This window comes from Carettochelys insculpta, chromosome 4, assembly GCF_033958435.1.
Source record: "Carettochelys insculpta isolate YL-2023 chromosome 4, ASM3395843v1, whole genome shotgun sequence".
Lineage (NCBI taxonomy): Eukaryota > Metazoa > Chordata > Testudines > Carettochelyidae > Carettochelys > Carettochelys insculpta.
In genome coordinates, this window is record NC_134140.1 from 71,044,388 (window position 1) to 71,066,909 (window position 22,522).

Consider the following 22,522-nt stretch of genomic DNA (forward strand, 5'->3'; position numbering starts at 1 on the left):
ATTGATGAACTGGATGAGGGGATGGGTTGCACCCTCGGCAAATTTGAGGATGACACTACGCTGGGAGACATGTAGATATGTTGGAGGTTAGGGATAGTGTCCAGAGTGACCTAGGTAAATTGGAGGATTGGGCAAAAGAAATCTGATGAGGTTCAACAAGGACAAATGCAGGCTTCTGCACTTGGGAAGGAAGAATCCCAAACATTAGTATAGGCTGGATGCTGACTGGCTAAGTAGCAGCACAGCAGTAAAGGAACTGGGAATTATGGTGGATGAGAGGCTGGATATGAGTCGACAGTGTGCTCTTGTAGCCAAGAAGGCTAAGAGCATATTGGGTTGCATTAGGGAAGCATTTCCAGCAGATCTAGAGAAGTTATTATTCCCCCTGCCTCTATTCTGCACTGGTGAGGCCTCATCTGGAGTATTGAGTCCAGTTCTGCACACACACAAACACACACACACACACACACTATATAAAAAGGATGTGGATGCATTGGAGCAGGTCCAGCGGAGGATTAAGGGGCTGGAGCACATGACCCATGAGGAGAGGCTGAGAAATCTGGGTGATTTAGTTTGCAGAAGAGAAGAGTGAGGGGTGATTTAACAGCAGCTTTCAGCTTCCTGAAGGGGGAGGGGGCTCTAAAGAATGCGGAAAGCAGCTGTTCTCAGTAGTGATGGTTGGCAGAACAAGGAGCAATGAAATGGTGAATGAAGCACAGGAATGCTTTACCCTGAGAGGTAGTGGAATCTCCATCCCTTGAGGTTTTTAAGTTCCAGCTTGACAAAGTCCTGGCTGGGATGACTTACTTAGAGTTGATCCTGCTTTAGGCAGGGCGCTGGACTCGATGACCTCCTAAGGTCCCTTTCAGACCCAGGATTCTATGAATCTATACCGCAAATTCCCACAGACTTTAAGGGAAGTAGCAGGGGAGGGAGGGGTGCAAGACAGAGAATTAGGCATCAAATGTCTGCTCTGAACCATTACATTGCTGACATTTAGCCTTCTTAGATTGCCTTTTTAAATCTTTAGAGCTTAGCTGCTTTATATGTGTATACCTCTGTCAATTAGTCCTTCATTATGCTGATTTCACTTTCTTTCGCTTGGAAAATAACACTGAATAACATATATATTAACACTAATGAGTCATGACTTGAGCTCTTGCTTCTCTATTTGTGCCTAATGATGTAAATATCTTCAGCACATTTACTAAGTGGCATTTGCCATGTTTGCTTTTGAGAGCTAATTTATTTATTTACTTTTCTCCTCTTCTTGCTGTGAGGAGAATGTTGCTGACAAGGAAGGCCTCAGCTATGGTCAGGACCACTGGATTTGATGGCAACATACGAGATGTGCTGCTTAGGGTGACAGAAATCAAAAGCATTCCATTATGTCAGAGAAAGATAATGGGCCAAATTCTATTCCTACTTGCACCAATGTGAACCAGCGAGACTTCAGTAACTTTAAAGGTTTGAATAGTTTCAATGCTTCTTTTCTAGACTGTGAGGCATGGATTACCTGCTTGAACCAAGATAAAAAATTGAACAGCTTCCATCTTAGCTACCTCCTTAGAATTATGAATATCGACTGGTAAGATACAGTTTCAAATGCAGATGTTCTGTCAAGATCTGGCATACCCGCACGCATAGCAATTCTCAGCAGCAGAAGACTACGTTGGCTTGGTCATGTGAGAAGAATGGGTGACAAATGTTTTCCCAAGGAAATCCTCTTTGGTGAACTGTCAGGTGGGTTGAAAACAAGAGGAACACCAAAGCTAAGATTCAAAGATACATGCAAAAATGCCATGAAAAAATTCAATGTCGATCCAAAATCCTGGGAATCAACATCATCAGATCGAAATACCTGGTGACAATTGCTGAGACAGGGCACATCATCCCTCGACAGTATTTGTGCAAGCCATGCAAAAGAACTTCACCTTAGAAGGAAAAACTCTCAGACTCCAGAATTTGTAAATAGACTGACATACAGTTATTTCAGTTGACTGTGCAAATCCAGTATTGGATGGATAAGCCATGAGAGAAGCTGCAGACTCAAACACTGCCCATAGATCCTTACTGCCACTGCTAACCACCATCTGACAAGGTGAAAAGGGGCCATAGTAGTAGTAGACTGCTCTTAGTTTGATTCATTAAAGGGTGTTTTCATTATATTCTGTAATTTACTGGCTGATAATATGCTCGCTCTTCATTTTTCAGTTTTCCATCTATCACAGGGGTGGTGATTGCCAAATATCAATTTATTTCTTACAGCTCTGATGTGGGCTATACTTTAAGGCCATGTGGGCTTTACAGAGTTTTGTCAACAAAACCATGGTTTTGTCGACAAAACTCATGGAGCAGCCACACTATAAATGTATTCTGTCAAGAAACTGTCAACTGAATGCAGCAATTTTCTCGGAGAGTTAAGTTGCTCCTGTACAAGGCATAATGCCTCTATCGACAGCTTCTGTCAACAAAAAAATAGTGTACATGCTCTGCGGGGCCCTCTGTCAACAGAGAGCGTTTTTGATTCACTGAGCAGCCCTGTTTGCAGAGCTTCTGGCTGTCTGTTATGTTGACAGAGGGCTGGGCGGTCTGGCCGCTCTCTGTCACCAGAGGGCATTGACATGGGGAGTCTCTATTAGGCATGGGCGCATTCTGTTGACAGACTTTCTTCTGGGAAATATGTCCCGACAGTAACTTCTGTCCAAAAAACACAGCAGTGTAGACCTAGCCTAAGAGTAAACATCACCCATGAGATCTGCTAGGTAGATTTTGGATAAAAAGTAAAACAAGAGTTTCCCTCTCTTTCATGGAAGAGACATGTATGCTACGAATTATTTCATACTCCTCATATGGATTCCTGTACTCTGCATTTTCCTTCATGTTTGCCCTAACAGTTCACTAAGGTGCATAATCTGCCCCAAGTAGGGCATTCTGTGCCTTCACACCACATGCATACATTTGACAAAATGAATACTTGTACATGAGAACCTAGTCAAGTAGTGTAAGCAATAGGCACAGCAGCCATATCAAATGGGAAGACATTAGGTAGATGTATAGACAAATGTATCCTCACTCATGCTGTAGATCAACTCATGTCAATGCCATAGAGCAAAACACTCAGCGTGTCATACTATCTGTGGATGATCACTGGAGGGCATGTCATATGAAACCCTACAAAACTCAAGTGGCAGCTTCTGAAAGGTTCAGTCATGCAGTTATTAACAAAAGGAGAAATAAATTAACTGGGAGCAAGGGAGAAAAGGTTTTCAGATGAGTTTTGAAAAGAGATGGATAATTGGTGAGATAAAAAAGATACCAGGAAGATGCTACCCAACACTGTAGAAGAGCAATCCTTGCACCTACTAGACAATAGGAAGAAGCAGGTGTTGAACAGCAGGCTGGATGAGGAAAAGGAGGGAAGGCAAGGCCTATTATGATTTACACCAGCTAGACATGTTTGCAACTAAGATTTGGCAAACTCACTCAAGAATAATGTAGATAATTTCAAATGAGTCTTAAAAAAACCTTCAGTATATCACCATATAGTCTGTTTGCAGAACATATATTACAAAATAATTTTAGGGACATTCTAAAAATAATTGGGACAATTATTTGCAGCCACTGCCTGTATATGAGGTACTAGCCATAAAACAATCTGTAAATGACCTATATATCTTTTCTATAACTAGAAATGGGTTAGTGAGGAAATGGCAGGTGAACTAATCAGTGGTGCTCATTAACTGCATTTATCACATAAATTCAGAATTTGACTTGGATTTCATCTTCACATATTCAGTATCTCTCTCTCTCTCTGTCCCTCCATTTCTCCTCTTCCACAGAGATTTAATTGAGATTCAGAGGACACATAGCCGTTTCTACACAGGCCACTTTCTTTGAAAGTGGCGTGGTAATACACGGCCTGAAATATGGTAATGAGGCATGGATGGAAATTCCCTGTGCCTCATTAGCATACGGTCACATGATTTGGAGTCTGGAAGACCGTGTAGAAGTGTGACCCCGGGGGAGTTTCCTGAAAATTTTTGGGAAGAAGGGGCTGCCAGAAGAAGGACTTCCTTCTGGAAGACCACCCCCCACAGGGGCTGCGCTTCTAAACAGCATTTTGGAGTGTGGAAGAACAGTCTTCAGGACTCCAAATCACATGACCGTATGATAAAGAGGCACAGGGAATTTGCATCCGCACCTCATTAACATATTTCGGGCCATGTATTACCATGCCGCTTTCGGAGAAAGTGGCCTGTGTAGAAGTGGCCTATGTGTGGCAACAGCTGTAAGAAATAGAATGTAGCTCACAAGTAGTGGCTTAGTTCTGCAGTCCTTGCACAGTTGAAATTTCTACTAAAAGCAATAGGATTTTTGACTAAAGAAGGAATGTGGAATGAAATCTTAACCCTACTGAAGCCAATGGAAGCTTTACCATTTACTTCAGTGATGCCTGCATTTTCCCCCATAGAATCCAAGTTAAATTGAGGCAAACAAACAATAATTATTTCAATAGTTACATATTGCCTGAATTGTCAGTTATATTACATTGAGTGGCCTATTATGCATGTTGTTAGGTCTTTGGAGGAGGCAGAAGTTCATCATAATTATCCGTGGCAGATGTGTGATAGTCAACTTGTGCTTAGATGAGACAGAAGATCGGGGGAGGGATAACTCAGTGGTTTGCACATTAGCCTGCTAAACCCAGGGTTGTTAGCTTATCTTTGAGGAGGTCATTTAGAGATCAGGGGCAAATAGATGTCAGGGATGTTGCTTGGTCCTGCCAAGAGGGCAGGGGACTGCACTAGATGACCATCTGAGGTCCCTTTCCAGTTCTGTGACGTGTATTTCTATAAGTGCGTTTTGTCAGCAGTGGCTATGACTGAGCAGGCCTGTTCAGGACACCCTCTCTTGTTTTCCAGATGGGAGGGGGCTAAATAAAATGTCCCAAACTTAGGCTGTTTCACACTCTTATAACTGGATGGCTGAACCCATGCTGGATGGCTGAACCAGTGTGATCACTCAACTCTCTAACTGAAACAAGAGATCTAAGACAACAAATTTTGCCACCTGGAATGTCTGCACTTCTATGGATTGTCTCATCAGAGTGAATGCCCAGACAAAAGAAGTCTAACTGCCTGTGAACTCAGTAGTGATGCATCAGCTATTAGTGACACCCAGTGGAAAGGAAAACCCTGTGAAGAAGGACGCAGTCATGGGACTGACTTTGCCATCAAAAGTAAGATCACCAGTTAAGTTTTGGCACTTCCTGTGGGGATCAATAAGCATCTCATGGCTCTTTGGCTCAAGCTCAGCAACAACCAATTAGCCACAGTCATCAGTGTATACTCCCCAGTACTTGATGAGGAAGAGGACAACAAGGAGCAGCTTCACAGCACTCTTGATGCGGTCCTCACAGCCACCTTTCTGCCTTCCTAAGGCCGAAAAACTCATCTTCCTGGGGGATTGGAATGCCAGAGTTGGATGGGATTCCCAACTGTGGAGAAGCACAATAGGCAAAGAAGGGGTGGGAGACGTATACCCTGATGGTATTTTCCTCCTCAGCAAATGTGTGGAGCATAAGCTCCTGATCACAAACACCACCTTTACATAGAGGAACAAATTTAAGACCCTCTGGAAACATCCTCAGCCCAAACACTGACACCTCCTTCACAATGTTAAAATCACAGCCTGAGATTACGCTGATGTCCATATCACATAAACTGTGAGAGATACAGATCACTGGTGGACAGACCAGTGATTAGTAAGCTCAGTCACATACCTGCAGCTGATTGCAGCTCACCACAAATACCCCAAAACTTAGCTAAAGTGGTATAATGTCAAAGCAGTTCAAGACCAAACCAACTGCAAGATATTCCAGGAACATATGTGAGAGAAACTCTGTAACTTGCTTGATAACGTCTTTAACATTCAACAGCACTGGGATCAACTTAGAAATGCCACTCACAGTGTATGTACTGAAACTATGGGATATTCCTTTCAGCACCAATAATGGTTTGGTGAAAACAGTGAGGAAATCCTAGCATTAATTCAACAGAAAATAACTGCATTTTGTAACTGGCAAAATGATACCTCTAATTATACCCCATGAAAATGTGAGACTATTCACCTGCTCACAGCCAAAGTCCAAAAGAGACATAGCATCAAAAATACATGGAGGCAAGAGAAGGCCTGTGTGATTCAGGGTTCATAGACCAGGATGACATAAGAAAAAGATGCGTGGTGGTGCTTGGAGACTCCCTCCTAAGAGGGACTAAACCATCCATCCGCCTACCAGACCTGAAATTTTGTGAGGTGTGCTGTTTACTGGGAACTCAAATTCAGGATGTGACTGAGAGCCTTACAAAACTGCTCAAGCCTTCAGAATACTACCCCTTCTTACTTCTGCATGTGGGAACTAATGATACGGCCAAGAATGACCTTGAGTGAGTTACCGCGGATTATGTGGCACTGGGAAGAAGGGTCAAAGAATTTGGAGTGCAAGTGGTGTTCTCGTCCATCCTTCCTGCCAAAGGGAAAGAGCAATGTAGGGACTGTCGAACTGAGGAAGTAAATGCATGGTTACGCAGGTGGTGTTGAAGAGAGGGCTTTGGATTCTTCGATCATGAGATGCTGTTCTGGACACAAGGATTATTGGGAAGAGATGAGGTCCACCTAACCAAGAGAGGAAGAAGCATTTTCACAAGTAGGCTTACAAACTTAGTGAGGAGAGCTTTAAACTAGGTTGGCTGGGGGATGGTGACCAAAACCCTGTGGAGAGAAAGGAACTTGGAGGCTAGGAAGAAATGCAAAGAGGAATGTACAACAAAAGTGGACCCCTGGTTCAAGTAGTGAGGGAGGGGAGATTGACTGGTTATGTAAGGTGTTTGTACATCAATGCCAGAAGCCTGGATAATAAGCAGGAAGAGTTAGAAGCCCTGGCCCAGTCCAAGAACTATGACTTGATTGGGATAATAGAGACTTGGTGGAATGAGTCGCACGACCAGAGCACTGTCATGAAATAGCATAAACTGTTCAGGAAGAACAGGCAAGGGAGCAAAGGAGGAGGAGTTGCACTGTATGTAAGAGAGCACTATGATTGCTTGGAACTCCAGTACACAGAGGGAGAAAAGCCTGTTGAGAATCTATGGGTCAAGCTTAGTGATGTAGGCAGCACTGGAGATGTGGTGGTTGGTGTCTGCTACAGGCCACCAAATCAGGATGATGAGGTAGATGAGGCTTTTTTTGGACAACTGAGAGAAGTTTCCAGATCGTGGGCTCTCGTTATTGTGGGGCACTTTAATTACCCTGACATCTGCTGGGAGACCAATACGGCAGTACACAAGCAGTCCAGGAAGTTTCTGGAGAATGTGCTCATGAAACAGAAAAGTGACAAAGGATGTGGAAGAAAGGGCGCAAAAATACAGCCAACAACTGCCTCCTCTAAGATTATACCTGTCACTTCTGTGAAAAAAATCTGAAGGACGAGAATTGGGCTTTTCAGCCACTTAAAGACCCACCAATAAACCTACTCCGTAGATATCATCTTCATACTGATGGACAGCTGAAGGAGAAGAGTCCAGTGGGCCTGCAGCAGGCTACCTGATTAGCAGCAGGGACCAGAGATGGTTCTTAAGGCAGCAGCAGCTCCTCACTGGCTTCTCACCACCCATGCCCACCAACGAGTCTGCTACTGCTTTCTGGTTTGACTCTTGGCTCTGGCTCCTTGGCCCTCAACTCTGGTACAGTAAATCCTCGAGATATGTGCAGTCAAGTTGAGTGTGTCTTGGATTAACATGACTGCTGCCCCTGACAGGAGCGGGAAACTGTTTCTGTCAGGTGTGTCAGCCGCAAATCAGGCTGCTTTCCCTGACATAAGCGCGGAAACCTCTCCTGTCAGGGGCAGCACCCTGACTCTTGCTGCCCCTGACAAGAGCGGTTTCCTGCTCCTGTCAGGGGTGGCAGCTGCAAGTCAGGCTGCTGCCCCTAATAGAAGTGTTCTCCCAGTCCCCCAAGTGGTGGGAAGCTGGGAACCAGGTGGCAGCCTGGCTCCCAGCTTCTCTCTGCTTGCAGAGCTGGGAAACTGAGCAGGGCAGCAGTCCTGGTTAGTTTCCTGGCTCCAAGGAGTAGAGGGAAGTCAGAAGAAGGCTTCCCCTGATTCCCGGCTCCCCTCCACTGGCTGGAGCCAGTTTCCCCTCTGCAACAGGAGGGGCGTCTAGAGCCAGGATGCTGATTAGCTGGTGAGCTGATCAGTTTTCCAGGTCCCACAAACAGCACGTGGCAGGGAGATGAGAACCAGGCTTCCCCTGGTTCCCCGCTCCCTGCCACTGTGGGAGCTAGGAAACCAAGCAGGGGCTGGTCAGTTTCCAGGCTCCTGCAAGCCCAGGGGAGCCAGGTACCCATCTCCCCTCAACTTGCACAAACATTTGAGTTACATGGGGGTTTGCAGAAATGCAACCCCCCGCGTAACTCAAGGGTCTACTGTATCTGATTTCTGCCTTCCAATTTGATGCTTGACTTTGGTTCTGACTACAGCCTACCCTCTCTGACCACTATGTTAGACTGCCCTGTTCCTGATCAGATGACACCAAGCAACTGAAATACTGTCTGCATCAAATAGTTGAAAAAGACTTCATTGTTGGTATCTCAGGTTTATAATAAAAATGAAAATGTATGTTAATCATTCAGCTGGTGTAGTCATAGCTCCACTGACTTCAATTGTTATGGTGACTTACACTGCCCAAGGATCTGTTTAAAAAAATGGAAATAAATAAACGAGAGACCCCAAAACCTTTTGTGCTGAATCAACCAGTCACATAATGTTCCTGAATGCTACATATGGCATTTGGAACTCCAGCTGAGCTGAAAGATACATAAAAAAATTCCCAAGAATTTAAAAGCTTGCAGCTGCCAAAACACATGGTACTTCCCCCAAAATAACTGCTCCCCATGAGATATGTTGAGCAGTTATGTGGTTACAGCACCTTCTTCACTGTCTCTCACTAAAAGGCAGCCTTCTTACTGTACCATCTGTAATACATTTATTCTAGTATTTAAATATGGCTCCCTGTTGGCTGCATGTTGAAGCATACTCATATGCATTGGTTACTTCAGCTAAAGATGGCACTAACTCCTGGTGGTAAAGTAAGCACCAAAGGTCATCCTTATTTGGAGCCAAGATTCAAATACTCTTACATTGACTTGCACCTTACTTTATACACAGTACCATTGACTTTGATGGGGCTGCTCAGGGATTTAGGTTGTACTCAGCATACTTAAAGATATGTCACAGAGCTGGGCATTGGACAGTAATGTACAAAACTGGTGTAAATTTCCCTTCTTTGATCAAACCACATACTTTGGTGGATCTGCCCATCACACACACAAAACTATTCAGATTAACTGAATTCCTTTGGATGGCTGCTTAATTTCAGCAGAAAATACCAATAGCTCCTCACACAAAATTTATTTCTGAGCTGTAGTGCAGATATGACAGCAGAGTGAGAGACAGAGCAAGAGAGAGAACTATGTTCAGTGTGATATATGATGATAGGGTTGAAGGCTTACAGTGGCAATACAAGAAGCATAAGGATAAAATACAACATTACACAAAACTTCGTATAGTTTGATTGTAATTTATTACCATTGACACTTGGATAGAAAGCAAACAGCTCTGCAGCTCTTCCCCATCCCAACTTCCACAACAATCAAACTTCAAATATAAACAAATTACAACTAGACTCCACCCTGCTTTTCAGGTAGACTAGCAAATAGAGCTATTGTTGGTTCAAAATAGCAATTGAAATCAGATCACAAATGTGTTTTGAAGTACTACCTTATAAGAGCATAAGAATGAGCATAATGGGTCAGACTGATGGGCCATCTAGTTAAGTAACCTGCCTTCCAACAGAGGCCAGTGCCAGCTGATTCAGAGGGCATAAACAGGAAAGGATAATTATATAGTGATCCATCCCCTGTCATCCAGTCCCAGCTTCTAGCAGAGATTTAGGGATACCCATAGCATGGATTTACATCCCTGACAATCTTGGCTGAGTACCCATTTATGGAGACATGTTCCATTATCTTATCTAATTCTTTTCTGAAGCCTCTATTGTTTTGGTCTTCACAACCTCCTGTGGCAACCCCTTCCAGAGGCTGACTGCATTATGTGGACAAGTATTTACTTACACTTGCTTTAAATCTTCTGCCCATTAATTTCTTTGGGTGACCCCTGGTTCCTATGCATTATGAAGGGCATGTGATAGACAGCCATCCCACACTGCACTCTAAGGCTACGTCTACATGTGCAGCCAACATCGAAATAGTCTATTTCGATGAATAACGTCTACACTTCCTCCAGGGCCGGCAACGTCGATGTTCAACTTCGACGTTGCTCAGCCCAACATCGAAATAGGCACAGCGAGGGAACGTCTACACGTCAAAGTAGCACACATCGAAATAGGGATGCCAGGCACAGCTGCAGACAGGGTCACAGGGCGGACTCAACAGCCAGCCGCTCCCTTAAAGGGCCCCTCCCAGACACAGTTGCACTAAACAACACAAGATACACAGAGCTGACAACTGGTTGCAGACCCTGTGCCTGCAGCATAGATCCCCAGCTGCCGCAGAAGCAGCCAGAAGCCCTGGGCTAAGGGCTGCTGCCCACGGTGACCATAGAGCCCCGCAGGGGCTGGAGAGAGAGCATCTCTCAACCCCCCAGCTGATGGCCGCCATGGAGGACCCAGCAATTTCGACGTCGCAGGACGTGGATCGTCTACACGGTCCCTACTTCGACGTTGAACGTCGAAGTAGGGCGCTATTCCTATCTCCTCATGAGGTTAGCGACTTCGACGTCTCGCCGCCTAACATCGAAGTTAACTTCGAAATAGCGCCCGACGCGTGTAGACACGACGGGCGCTATTTCGAAGTTAGTGCCGCTACTTCGAAGTAGTGTGCACGTGTAGACGCAGCCTAAGGGGTGAATAGCATGCCAGGGAGGTTCAGATTCAGCAAAGACACAAGTAAGGGGAGAGAGGATAGTGGTCTGGAATATCATAAAAGGTATGGAGAAAGTGAATAGGATGTGTTATTTACCCTGTAATGGAGTTCACTCACCACTCCAGTGTCTCCTTAGCCGTGTCTACACGTGCACACTACTTCGAAGTAGCGGCACTAACTTCGAAATAGCGCCCGTCACGGCTACACGGCTGCACTCCCTAGTACTTTTATGAGAGCATAGCCCAAATAAAAGGGCTCACTCCCTGAAACCTGGAGTTTATACCTCTGTGACTTTGAAACTAAAAAGCTAGATACCGATTAGGATGACTACATGTTTAGTTTTCCCTTTTATATTTTTGTCACTGTTTTTAAACAATTTTAGCACATGAGTCATACAAACTGACAATCTCAGTTTTGTAAGTTGGGGACTTTGTGTCAGGTAATTATTTTACATGATATTACTCTTATCGCTTGTGACTGTGCAACTCTCTCTGTGAGAGAGCAACATTTAATGTGCACACAGGTGGAGGCAAACCACTGCTTGACAGAATACTAAAGCACCTACCACACTTATCTGAGGAAAATGTTTTTTCTCTGTGTATGAGGGAATTTGCACATCTCTCTAGCATAAACCACACTGTTTAATTTTTGTTCACATAACTAATATCGCGTGAATTATGCTTTTCAAGCTTCGATGTTCTTGAAAATAGACAATTTTGCATTCAAATCATTAAGAGTTCAGTTTTATTAACGAGCTTATCACAGATGGTTCTGAAATATCAGTTTCAACTAAGTACACAATCTAAGTGGCAAAATTAAACTAAGTGACAAAAATTACAGTCCTAATGTTGTTACTGTAATAGAAATATCTAACTCAGACGAAGAAAAGGCTATGGACCATATCCTCAGATGTCATAAACTGGTATAGCTCCACCAAAATCAGTGGAATTTTGCCTTTTTAGTCCAGGGCTGTGGCTACACTAAGGCAAAACGTCGAAATGGCCATATCAAAGAATACTAATGAGGCGCTGAATTGAATATTCAGCACCTCATTAGCATTAGGACACTTCCAGTTGCGGTGCTTTGAAAGCACCGCTTTCAAATGCGCGTGGCTTGGCATGGCTACATGGGGGTCCTTTTCAGCTGAGAAGAATAAGGGTATTTCAAAATATGCAGGATCCTTTACAAAAGGACCCCCGTGTAGCCATGCCAAGTCACGCATGTTCAAAAGCGGCACTTTAGAAGTGCTGTGGCTGGAAGCTTCCTAATGCTAATGAGGTGCTGAATATTCAATTCAGCGCCTCATTAGTATTCTTCAATGTGGCCATTAGTATGGCCATTTTGAAGTTTTGTCTTAGTGTAGACACAGCCCAGGCGAGGGTCTGCCCATATACTTTTGATAGTGGTCATAAAAGCAGGGTAGTGTTACATGACTGTTGTATGATATCATGTCAAATACACATATGGCTTGTCTAACACGAGCCCCCTCCTTCAAAGGGGGCATGTAAATAAGCCAAATTGGTGAATGGCAATGAGGTGCTGCGCTGCATATGCAGCACCTCATTAGCACAATTCTCACTACACATACTTCGAAGTTGCTAACTTTGAAGCGCTGGCAAGCAGCGTACCACACAACTTCAAAGTCTGCATGGCAAGAATTATGCTAACAAGGCTCTGCATATGCAGCACAGCACCTCATTGCTATTCATCAATTAGGCTCATTTACACACACCCTTCAAAGAAGGGAGCTAGTGTAGATGAGCCCTTAGGGTGACATATCACAAAATTAGCCAAAGAAACCTGACAGACTCAGCACAGTGCATTTAGAGGAATACTTGGAAAAAACTCATGTTCATTGTCTGCTATTAATTCAGGAAGCCACTGCTTAACCTGTTTTTATGTTTAACACTTGCTAATATTTCATCAGATTGTCACAGAACCAAATGTTTAGCACACATATGACTCAATTCACCTATTGTTTCTGTTAGGAAAGGACAATATTAGGTAGCCTACTCAACATGAATACATCATCCAGATCTGATGTCATTTACAAATATACAATGCTACAGATAAGTTTGGAATGATACTGAGGAAGCAATAAAATTCTCCAAGTCTCTCTCCTTGTGTGATTCTCAGACTTCCATCCTTTTTTTACCTCTGAGAATTTCCTCACTGCTAAGACTCTGAATGCAGAACTCCACCCATATTACAGAAATCCCTTTTGTTCTTATGCTCCATGAGCTGTGTCTACACGTGCATGCTACTTCGAAGTAGCAGCACTAACTTCGAAATAGCGCCCGTCACGGCTACACGCGCCGGGCGCTATTTCAAAGTTAACTTCGACGTTAGGCGGCGAGACGTCGAAGTCGCTAACCCCATGAGGGGATAGGAATAGCGCCCTACTTCGACGTTCAATGTTGAAGTAGGGACCGTGTAGACGATCCACGTCCTGCAATGTCGAAATTGCTGGGTCCTCCATGGCGGCCATCAGCTGGGGGGTTGAGAGATGCTCTCTCTCCAGCCCCTGCGGGGCCCTATGGTCACCGTGGGCAGCAGCCCTTAGCCCAGGGCTTCTGGCTGCTGCTGTGGCAGCTGGGGATCCATGCTGCAGGCACAGGGTCTGCAACCAGTTGTCGGCTCTGTGTATCTTGTGTTGTTTAGTGCAACTGTGTCTGGGAGGGGCCCTTTAAGGGAGCGGCTTGCTGTTGAGTCCGCCCTGTGACCCTGTCTGCAGCTGTGCCTGGCACCCTTATTTTGATGTGTGCTACTTTGGCGTGTAGACGTTCCCTCGCAGCGCCTATTTCGATGTGGTGCCGCGCAATGTTGAAGTTGAACATCGACGTTGCCAGCCCTGGAGGACGTGTAGACGTTATTCATCGAAATAGCCTATTTCGATGTTGCTACATCGAAATAAGCTATTTCGATGTTGGCTTCACGTGTAGACGTAGCCCATGGTGTGCTGTTTGGAGCTACTGCAGAAGATGTTGTGCCCTGCTAAGGCAGCCTTCACACCACTCTGGAAATAAAAAGAGGCCTCAAAGATGTCATAAATAGCCCTTAGATTACTCCCCGAATGTGAGACTGTACAAAATGGTGGTATAGGGGTTCGCTGCACACAGCCTTTACTGTAGTGGCTGGAAGAGAGGGTTGGGTTGGTGGGAGAGAATGGGTCTAGGTTAGGAGGAGTGGCTGGAATACCTCCTTTTTCTTGGTATTGTGGGCAGTAGATAGCTTGCTGACAGCTATAGAGAAAGTGCTTTGAATTAGAAAAGTTCTTATGGCAGCCAAGAAGTTGGAATTAGTTGACGTCCTTTGTCTCTCACTTCCCTTGGCCGTGCCTTCTGTGCTGCACCTCTCAGAAAGCACAACACAAAACATCCTCAGCAGATCTAGGGCCACTGTATGTACCACAAAAAAGAAGCTTCTTAGCAGTGATTAGACCACATTTATATATTCAGTCTATGTCTACACTAGCCCCTTACTTTCACAAGGGGCATGGTAATGAGTGAGTTGGGAAGATGCTAATGAGGCACTGCCATGAATATGCAGTGTTTCATTACCATAATGGTGGCCGTGCGCGATTCGAAAGCACCGCTTTCAAATCGCGTGCTGCCCGTGTTGACTGGGGCCTTTCAAAAGGACCCCCCTGGACTTCGAAAGCCCCTTCTTCCTAAAATCAAATAGGAAGAAGGGGCTTTCAAAGTCCAGTCAGTCCTTTCAAAAGGCCCCCATCTACATGGGAGGCACGTGATTTGAAAGCGGTATTTTCAAATCGTGCGCAGCTGCCAGTGTGCTAATGAGGGTCTGCATATTCATGGCAGCACCTCGTTAGCATACTCCCAACTCGCTCATTACCAAGCTCCTTCCAGAAGGAAGGGGTTAGTGTAGACATAGCCTCAATATCTGTCTTAATTCTGTCCGTATAGGGATGGAGGCGCCTATTACTGAGCCAAATCTTGAAATCCAGTCTCTGTTCAGCTTTTAACTCCAGCCTTGGACAGGCAAGCTCCCATGGAATGTAGACATTACATTTGCCTAAACCCTTTGCTTTCCAGCATAAACAAAATTCTTTCCTGCTGTTACTGCTCTGTAAACCTCTTAGAAACGAGCTACCTTTGCTGCTTATCCTTATTACCTTTCAAACACATTTAAAATCGTAGCTTTTCTTTGAAGACTTCCAGCTAATGACCATATGCTCTACAGTGTTTCTCTTCATTGTAATCTATTTTATTGCCATCTCATCATTCAGTCTTTGCTCTGCCTGGCAGCATTCTTTGTTTTATCTGCTTGTGCCCTGGAAAAAATACATTGAAAAAGAGCTATGAGATACTTAGTAAACACAAATACAAAATAGCTTTGGCTTTATGTCTCCACATTTTGCAGCAAGCATGTCCAGCAGTGCAGACCTAACTCTTAACTTGTCCAAATGTGGAAACCTATGTGTGAAAAAGATGTAGCGTAAGGAAGTCATTAATTTAGTGTAAACAGCTTTTTTACAACCCTCCACTTTCATGATTCTTTATTTCTGATACAAATAATTTCAACCATTGAAGTGTGGGATTTAAGTTACTTTGGGAATAATATGAATGGGATCTCCCCCTCCCCCCGCCCCCCACAGATCAGGGAATGGAGTACGAATAGAGTCCAATGTTACATTGGCTTAGCACTCCCTCAGAGTAGAGGACCACTTTCAAGCTATTGTAGAAAGTAGTACTTGTGTTTCAGAATCTCTTTGGTGACTGGACAGAGACCTCCAAGTAGGCCCAGTCTTTATTAGGCTATAAATGTGACAAGAACACATAAATAGACAGGCAGCAGGTCACATTGCTTTGTGTACCTTAAAACTGGCATGTAACACTGGGTAGCTAACAGATTGCCAGGCTATGCTAATTAATTGTTAATCCAAAGCAAATTCTTTTCTTAATGTATCTGAAACTCCTTGAAGGGGTCTATGGATTTTGAAAGTGAATGAGAACATGAATAAACTATATTCTAGGCATTGTCTGATGCTGTTCAGTTATGCACAGAATATTCAATTTTAATACAATTTATGCCTCTACCAGCATGTTAGTGTTTTACGATAGAAGGGAAAAACGAGCCTTTTATCATTTATACTGAAAAAAATTTACACTTTAATCCACTTACAGTCAGTAACTGTTACTTGATCTTAAAGGATGGTACTCATACATTATAGAATGGCAAGGGATAAAACATACTTTATGGTGTAAATATTACAATGTGTCTCCGATTTACTGAAGGGGCAAACATTACACAGATTCATTATAATGGATCTTATTGACACTTGCATTAAGCGGAATATTTTAATCCTAAATTAACTTCTTCAAGGCTGAATGATGTACCTAGTACCTTCTCCCTTTGTCCAAGTAGTCATCTAATTTGAATCAAATTCATATGAAAAAATGAGTGCCAAGACATGCCAGCAAAAGTGAAGGGATTAATTAAGATTATCCTTATGGAAAGAGAGACCACGTAGGCGTCGGCAAGTTATGAGCAACTCGTATATGTGGTTTTGTACTTATTTTGGATCACAAACTGTACTATCCCCGATTCACAGGCTTAACTCAGACTCATGGAGCTTTAAATGTTCTGGGTAATTATTGGCTCATTATCATCAGTTTCAAAGCATATATTTCTGATTACTGCATATTGAAAATAAACTATTTCTTTTACTTACTATACATGCTGCTATGGCCTGGCGTTAAGGGTAGCAAAGCTGCCCTAATAGGACAGCTGGGCTACGTCTACACGTGAAGCCTACATCAAAATAGCTTATTTCGACGTAGCAACATCGAAATAGGCTATTTCGATGAGTAACGTCTACACGTCCTCCAGGGCTGGCAACGTCGATGTGCAACTTCGACGTTGCACGGCACCACATCGAAATAGGCGCTGCAAGGGAACGTCTACATGCCAAAGTAGCACACATCGAAATAAGGGTGCCAGGCACAGCTGCAGACAGGGTCACAGGGCGGACTCAACAGCAAGCCGCTCCCTTAAAGGGCCCCTCCCAGACACAGTTGCACTAAACAACACAAAATACACAGAGCTGACAACTGGTTGCAGACCCTGTGCCTGTAGCATGGATCCCCAGCTGCCGCAGCAGCAGCCAGAAGCCCTGGGCTAAGGGCTGCTGCCCACGGTGACCATAGAGCCCCGCAGGGGCTCGAGACAGAGTGTCTCTCAACCTCTCAGCTGATGGTCGCTATGGCGGACCCCGCTATTTCGAAGTTGCGGGAAGTGCAACGACTACACGGTCCCTACTTCGATGTTGAACGAGCGCTATTCCTATCCCCTCATGGGGTTAGCAACTTCGACGTCTCGCCGCCTAACGTTGAAGTTAACTTTGAAATAGCGCCCGGCACGTGTAGCCGTGACGGGCGCTATTTCGAAGTTAGTGCCGCTACTTCGAAGTAGCGTGCACGTGTAGACACGGCTCTGGTGATTCCTAATGTGTTTGTGAAACTCAAGTTTGTGTGCAGCTGACTACAGTCTGGGGGGAGCTTTTTGCAATTAGATTATTGTGTAGGAAAAGATAATTAAAACAAACAAAACAATTGCCATGGCAACACCTGTAAATATATGCAATTTTTAGACTAAGTGAATCCTAATAACAGCCCATTGAAAACTGCAAAAGGTTACATATATATGTGGGGTTTGTTAAAAGTCAAAGCATACCTGGGACAAGAAATTCTGTTGTTTCTATCATTTGAAGCCAAAAGGTCAAAATGTTGAAATTTTTCATCAAATGGATACATCAGAAAAAATTGACCAAATGTTTCATTTCAACATTTTTCTATCAGATCAAACAGTTCCAAATCATTTTGTTGAACAAAATCATAACCTTTGGTCTAAGATAAATTTGAACAGTACCAATAAAAACAACAGGAAGCCCTATGGCACCTGATAGACCGCCAGATAGATCTGTCTGTAAGATGCTACAGGATTTCTCATTGTTTTGTGGATACAGACTAGCATGGCAACCCTCTGATAAATGGCATCAATGACATCCAGTAATGTACCCCAGTCGTGAGACTCCCATGATAAACCAGAGTGCTTCAGCCATCACAGTGGTTCAGCACGAAAGGAGACAATCTAGTTTACACCTTGTTCCATACAGACTCTGGAGTTTCCACTGTTTTGCATTAAAGGTGTGCTCTATAAATATTGGCTTTAAAGAGCTCAGAAACTTTAATTGCCAAAATATAAAATGGTTCCTGAAGAAAAATCCTCCTCTGAGGTGATTTATGTGTCCCTGTACATGGGCTGTGGTGTTTGTGTGACTGTCATGCATCCTGACCAAATAGCCTTAAAAACCAAGCATTTAAATTACAAAATCTGCTTTATCAGCAGTGGTGACACACTTTCCATCAAACCGCATTAAAGTCAAGTAAAAACTAAAGAGATTTACTTCAAAAACATGTTCAATTTAATGTACAGGTTAGGTTAATATAAGTATATAGGAATGGCCGTTGGCCAGTGTCAGTTGATATTAATATTCATTAGGTTATAAATATTTATAAGGTTATAGTTTGAAATTCTGTTAGGTGATAGGTCAAATTTGGATGCCTAATAAATATTCATGAAAGACTGTGTCCTGGTTGCCGGGGCAACCAAGATGCGGACCTGTCACCCTGCAGTGTTCAACCAGGTCCGCCTTAGCTCCATAAATTTAGGAGTGCACCCCGCAGCCAGTGAGTCCGCGGAAGACCGTCGATGGCGTCGGACCAAGAAAGAAGATCAAGAGCTGGACTGTGTTAAGAGCTGGACTGTGTCTGGAGCTGAAATCACTGAAGAGGCGCAAGATTGCCAGAAGCAGACCCGCGTGTCAGTCATCGTACCCAAGCCACTGCGGGACGTAGAAGAGTTCCAGTCTATTGCTAACCAACGAAAGGCTCCGGCATTTTTATCCAGAGGGCCTCTCTGGCGGAATCTGCCACCACCACAAGTGGCGCCCCGCACAGAGATGTCGCAGCAGTGGTCCTGCCCTTTCCGCTATCGACCACTGCCTCTGGCTGGTGGCGGAAACGAAGGCCGTTCCTTACAGGAGGGTTTTTTGTTGTACCACGTCGGCTTTTTCCCTCCTGCTGTTTTTTCTCCCTCTCTTTCTGTCTGGCCTGTCGCGGCAGCCATATAAGTGTGCCTGTGAGGGCCGTCTTTTCACAGCGCCAGTTGAGACCTGTGGCCCCGGCGATCGGAAACAGAGCAGGCAAAGAGAGGTACCAGCCAAAAGCCTATTAGGCCCAATTCTGGTACAGAATTTAGAATGAGTAACTGGATGTGTGTTTTCTACTGTCTATGTTGTTTGTTTGCTTGCTGTTATTTATGTTAAATAGGTAGATGGATATAGGATTTATATTCTTTTTACTCTGTTTATTATTCCTATTAGCAGTGTTAAAATTTATAGCATTTTACTGTTATTTTATTGCTAAAAAGTCTAAGAATACAGTAGATGTTTAGGAAAGACTGGGACTGCCCCAGATCTTATGTGCGCACTTATATTTTGTTACCCTATGTCCCTTCTAGATTTATGTAAAGCACAGGAGGCTAGTCTTACAGCCTAGCCTATGAATATCACATGCTAAATAGAAGACTAGTGTCAGGATTTATTATTATTAATATTATTTTATTCTAAGCAGAGCTATTAGCTCCTTTCTATAGACAGAGAGGTAGAGCAACTAGGGACAACGCTTCATTGGGAAAACCTTAGTATATTTAAGGGAAAACCCTTCACTGGGAAAACCCTAAACTTTGTTGGGATAACCTGTAACCAAGGTAATCCACTTATTAATCAAGGGCTCTCCCCTGTATGGCCAGCAGGGCAACCCATTAATTAAATAAACATAAATAAATCAATATATAGCCTAGCTAGGTAAAATATAGATATATAAATAATAAGTGAAATCTGCTCCCCTTGGTAACTCGGCCTCGGGTTAGAGCGACTGGCTGAATCTAAGAAAGAAGCCAGGAAAATAAACAATATAATTGTAAGCTCTGCATTTAATTCTGTTCCTTTGCAGCAAGCAAGAAGAAGCAACGTCTGCTCCTAAAGCCACAGTAAGTAGATAGGTGGGTTAGACAAAGTTGTTTATTTCGCAAACTTTACACAAGTCCTAGGCTAAGTGCCTGGTATACTATAAATCTGTGCTAGGTCTAGAAAGGCAAGGGTCATTTAGATTTGTAATTGTTAGGCTAGTTTTAGGTGATAAAATCCCTTCTTAAACCTTCAATTTCCCTTAATAAAATTCCTTGTTTGTTATTATTAACTTGTCTGTCGTTCTTCCTTGGGCAAATGCATTGTTCGCAGCACTAGTCATACACCCTGAAAACCCCGTTGCGACTAGACCCATTGTGTACACCGAGCAGGGTCGCGGGGTAAAATCCTGGGAGTACTGGGCTTCCTTGTAATCCAGCCTGGTGCGCTGGTGTGAGTGAATTAGTCCAACTTAGTTAAATTATCCTTACATCATTCACATCCTCGATAGTTCCAAGTGCTAGTAATATGTGGCTGCAGAAAACAAGTGACTATTTTACTCTGTTAGTTGGGCCAGGCCTGAATGTACTATAAAAGGATAGAAAAACTCAAACCACATTGCTTACTGTTATTAGGTTATTGAATCAAGCTCTGCAGGCATGTCACATATCATTTGAGAAATTTTTAGATTCAACAGTGCTTCACACAGACGGAGCCCCATTCTCTGCTCCGCATTACTGTGTACTTAAACTATCTGAGGTCGTAGAGAGGTTATGCCTTCACAGAGCAGAACCTGCATTTGAAGCATGTCACATGGTCACCGTATCCCTCCTCCCAGCCCCAAGAAACATATTCAATATTTGGTAGCTGTTAAAAATGTGAGTGTTGAGGTATCTACCATTGCTCCAGTCATCCTAAGAATGTCCTGAAACATTGTCACTGCTTCAGAACACATATTATTAGGGGCTTAAGCATTGTCATAGCCAAAAAAATAAGAAACCCTAACTTGTCATTTCTTCTGAAGAAGGGAATTTAAAGATCTATTAGTTCCAGAGCAGAGAGGAAGCAGGCAGTAGGAAAAAGCTTGCCCATAGTCTGACTATACCACTCTGGAAGAAACCAGCACATCACATAAGAGCAAACTATTGCGCACTCCTAAACAGAACTACCAAGTAAACCAGCTGATCAAGTGTGTTGTGCCCCATACTGCACTCCTGAGAAATTGAAGCTTAAAGCATTTGCAACTAAAATATGGTATGTGCTTATTGGAGTAATATGGATCGGGGCCCCTGCTGTGCAAACAAAAGAGAAGATATGGCTTCTGCCACCGAGTGCATACTCAGAGCTCAGTTGTAGAATTAGAAGTAAAGGCAATACAAGGCTAAGACTGTGCAGCTGTGTTGAAAGTATAGTATGGTCCTTTCACATGGCATAGATTTTTTGCCTCTTCACTCACACAGCTGCACTGGTTGCAATGGTGGGGAAAAGGCAGCCTCAAGACACCATCTACCCGCTGTACTGATTTTCGTGAATTTTAGTAATCCAATAGTAATGAGTAATCCAATAGATGAAGAACCTACAGTGCTCCTACAGTTCAGACCATGGTGCACATGAGTGTTGTTTAGATTAGCAAAACTAATCGCTTGCACAGCACAGCTAACCTCTATTAGACATGGGATAGGTAAAGCATCTGAGCGAAACATTAATATTCATCTAGGCTACGTCTACACGTGCACCCAACTTCGAAATAGCTTATTTCGATGTTGCGACATCGAAATAGGCTATTTCGATGAATAACGTCTACACGTCCTCCAGGGCTGGCAACGTCGATGTTCAACTTCGACGTTGCTCAGCCCAACATCGAAATAGGCACAGCGAGGGAACGTCTACACGCCAAAGTAGCACACATCGAAATAAGGGAGCCAGGCACAGCTGCAGACAGGGTCACGGGGCGGACTCAACAGCAAGTCGCTCCCTTAAAGGGCCCCTCCCAGACACACTTTCATTAAACAGTGCAAGGTACACAGAGCCAACAACTAGTTGCAGACCCTGTATATGCAGCACGGACCCCCAGCTGCAGCAGCAGCAGCCAGAAGCCCTGGGCTAAGGGCTGCTGCCCACGGTGACCACAGAGCCCCGCAAGGGCTGGAGAGAGAGTATCTCTCAACCCCCCAGCTGATGGCCGCCATGGAGGACCCCGCTATTTCGATGTTGCGGGACGCGGATCGTCTACACGTCCCTACTTCGATGTTGAACGTCGAAGTAGGGCGCTATTGCCATCCCCTCATGGGGTTAGCGACTTCGACGTCTCGCCGCCTAACGTCGATTTCAACTTCGAAATAGCGCCCAACACGTGTAGACGTGACGGGCGCTATTTCGAAGTTACTGCCGCTACTTCGAAGTAGCGTGCACGTGTAGACGCAGCTCTAAATTGCATTAAAATACCCTTGTGCTGCTTTTGCTAGGAGCAGGCTGTGTTTCAGAGAAGCTGATCTCCCCATTGACTTTTAAAATAAAAACCACTGTGTA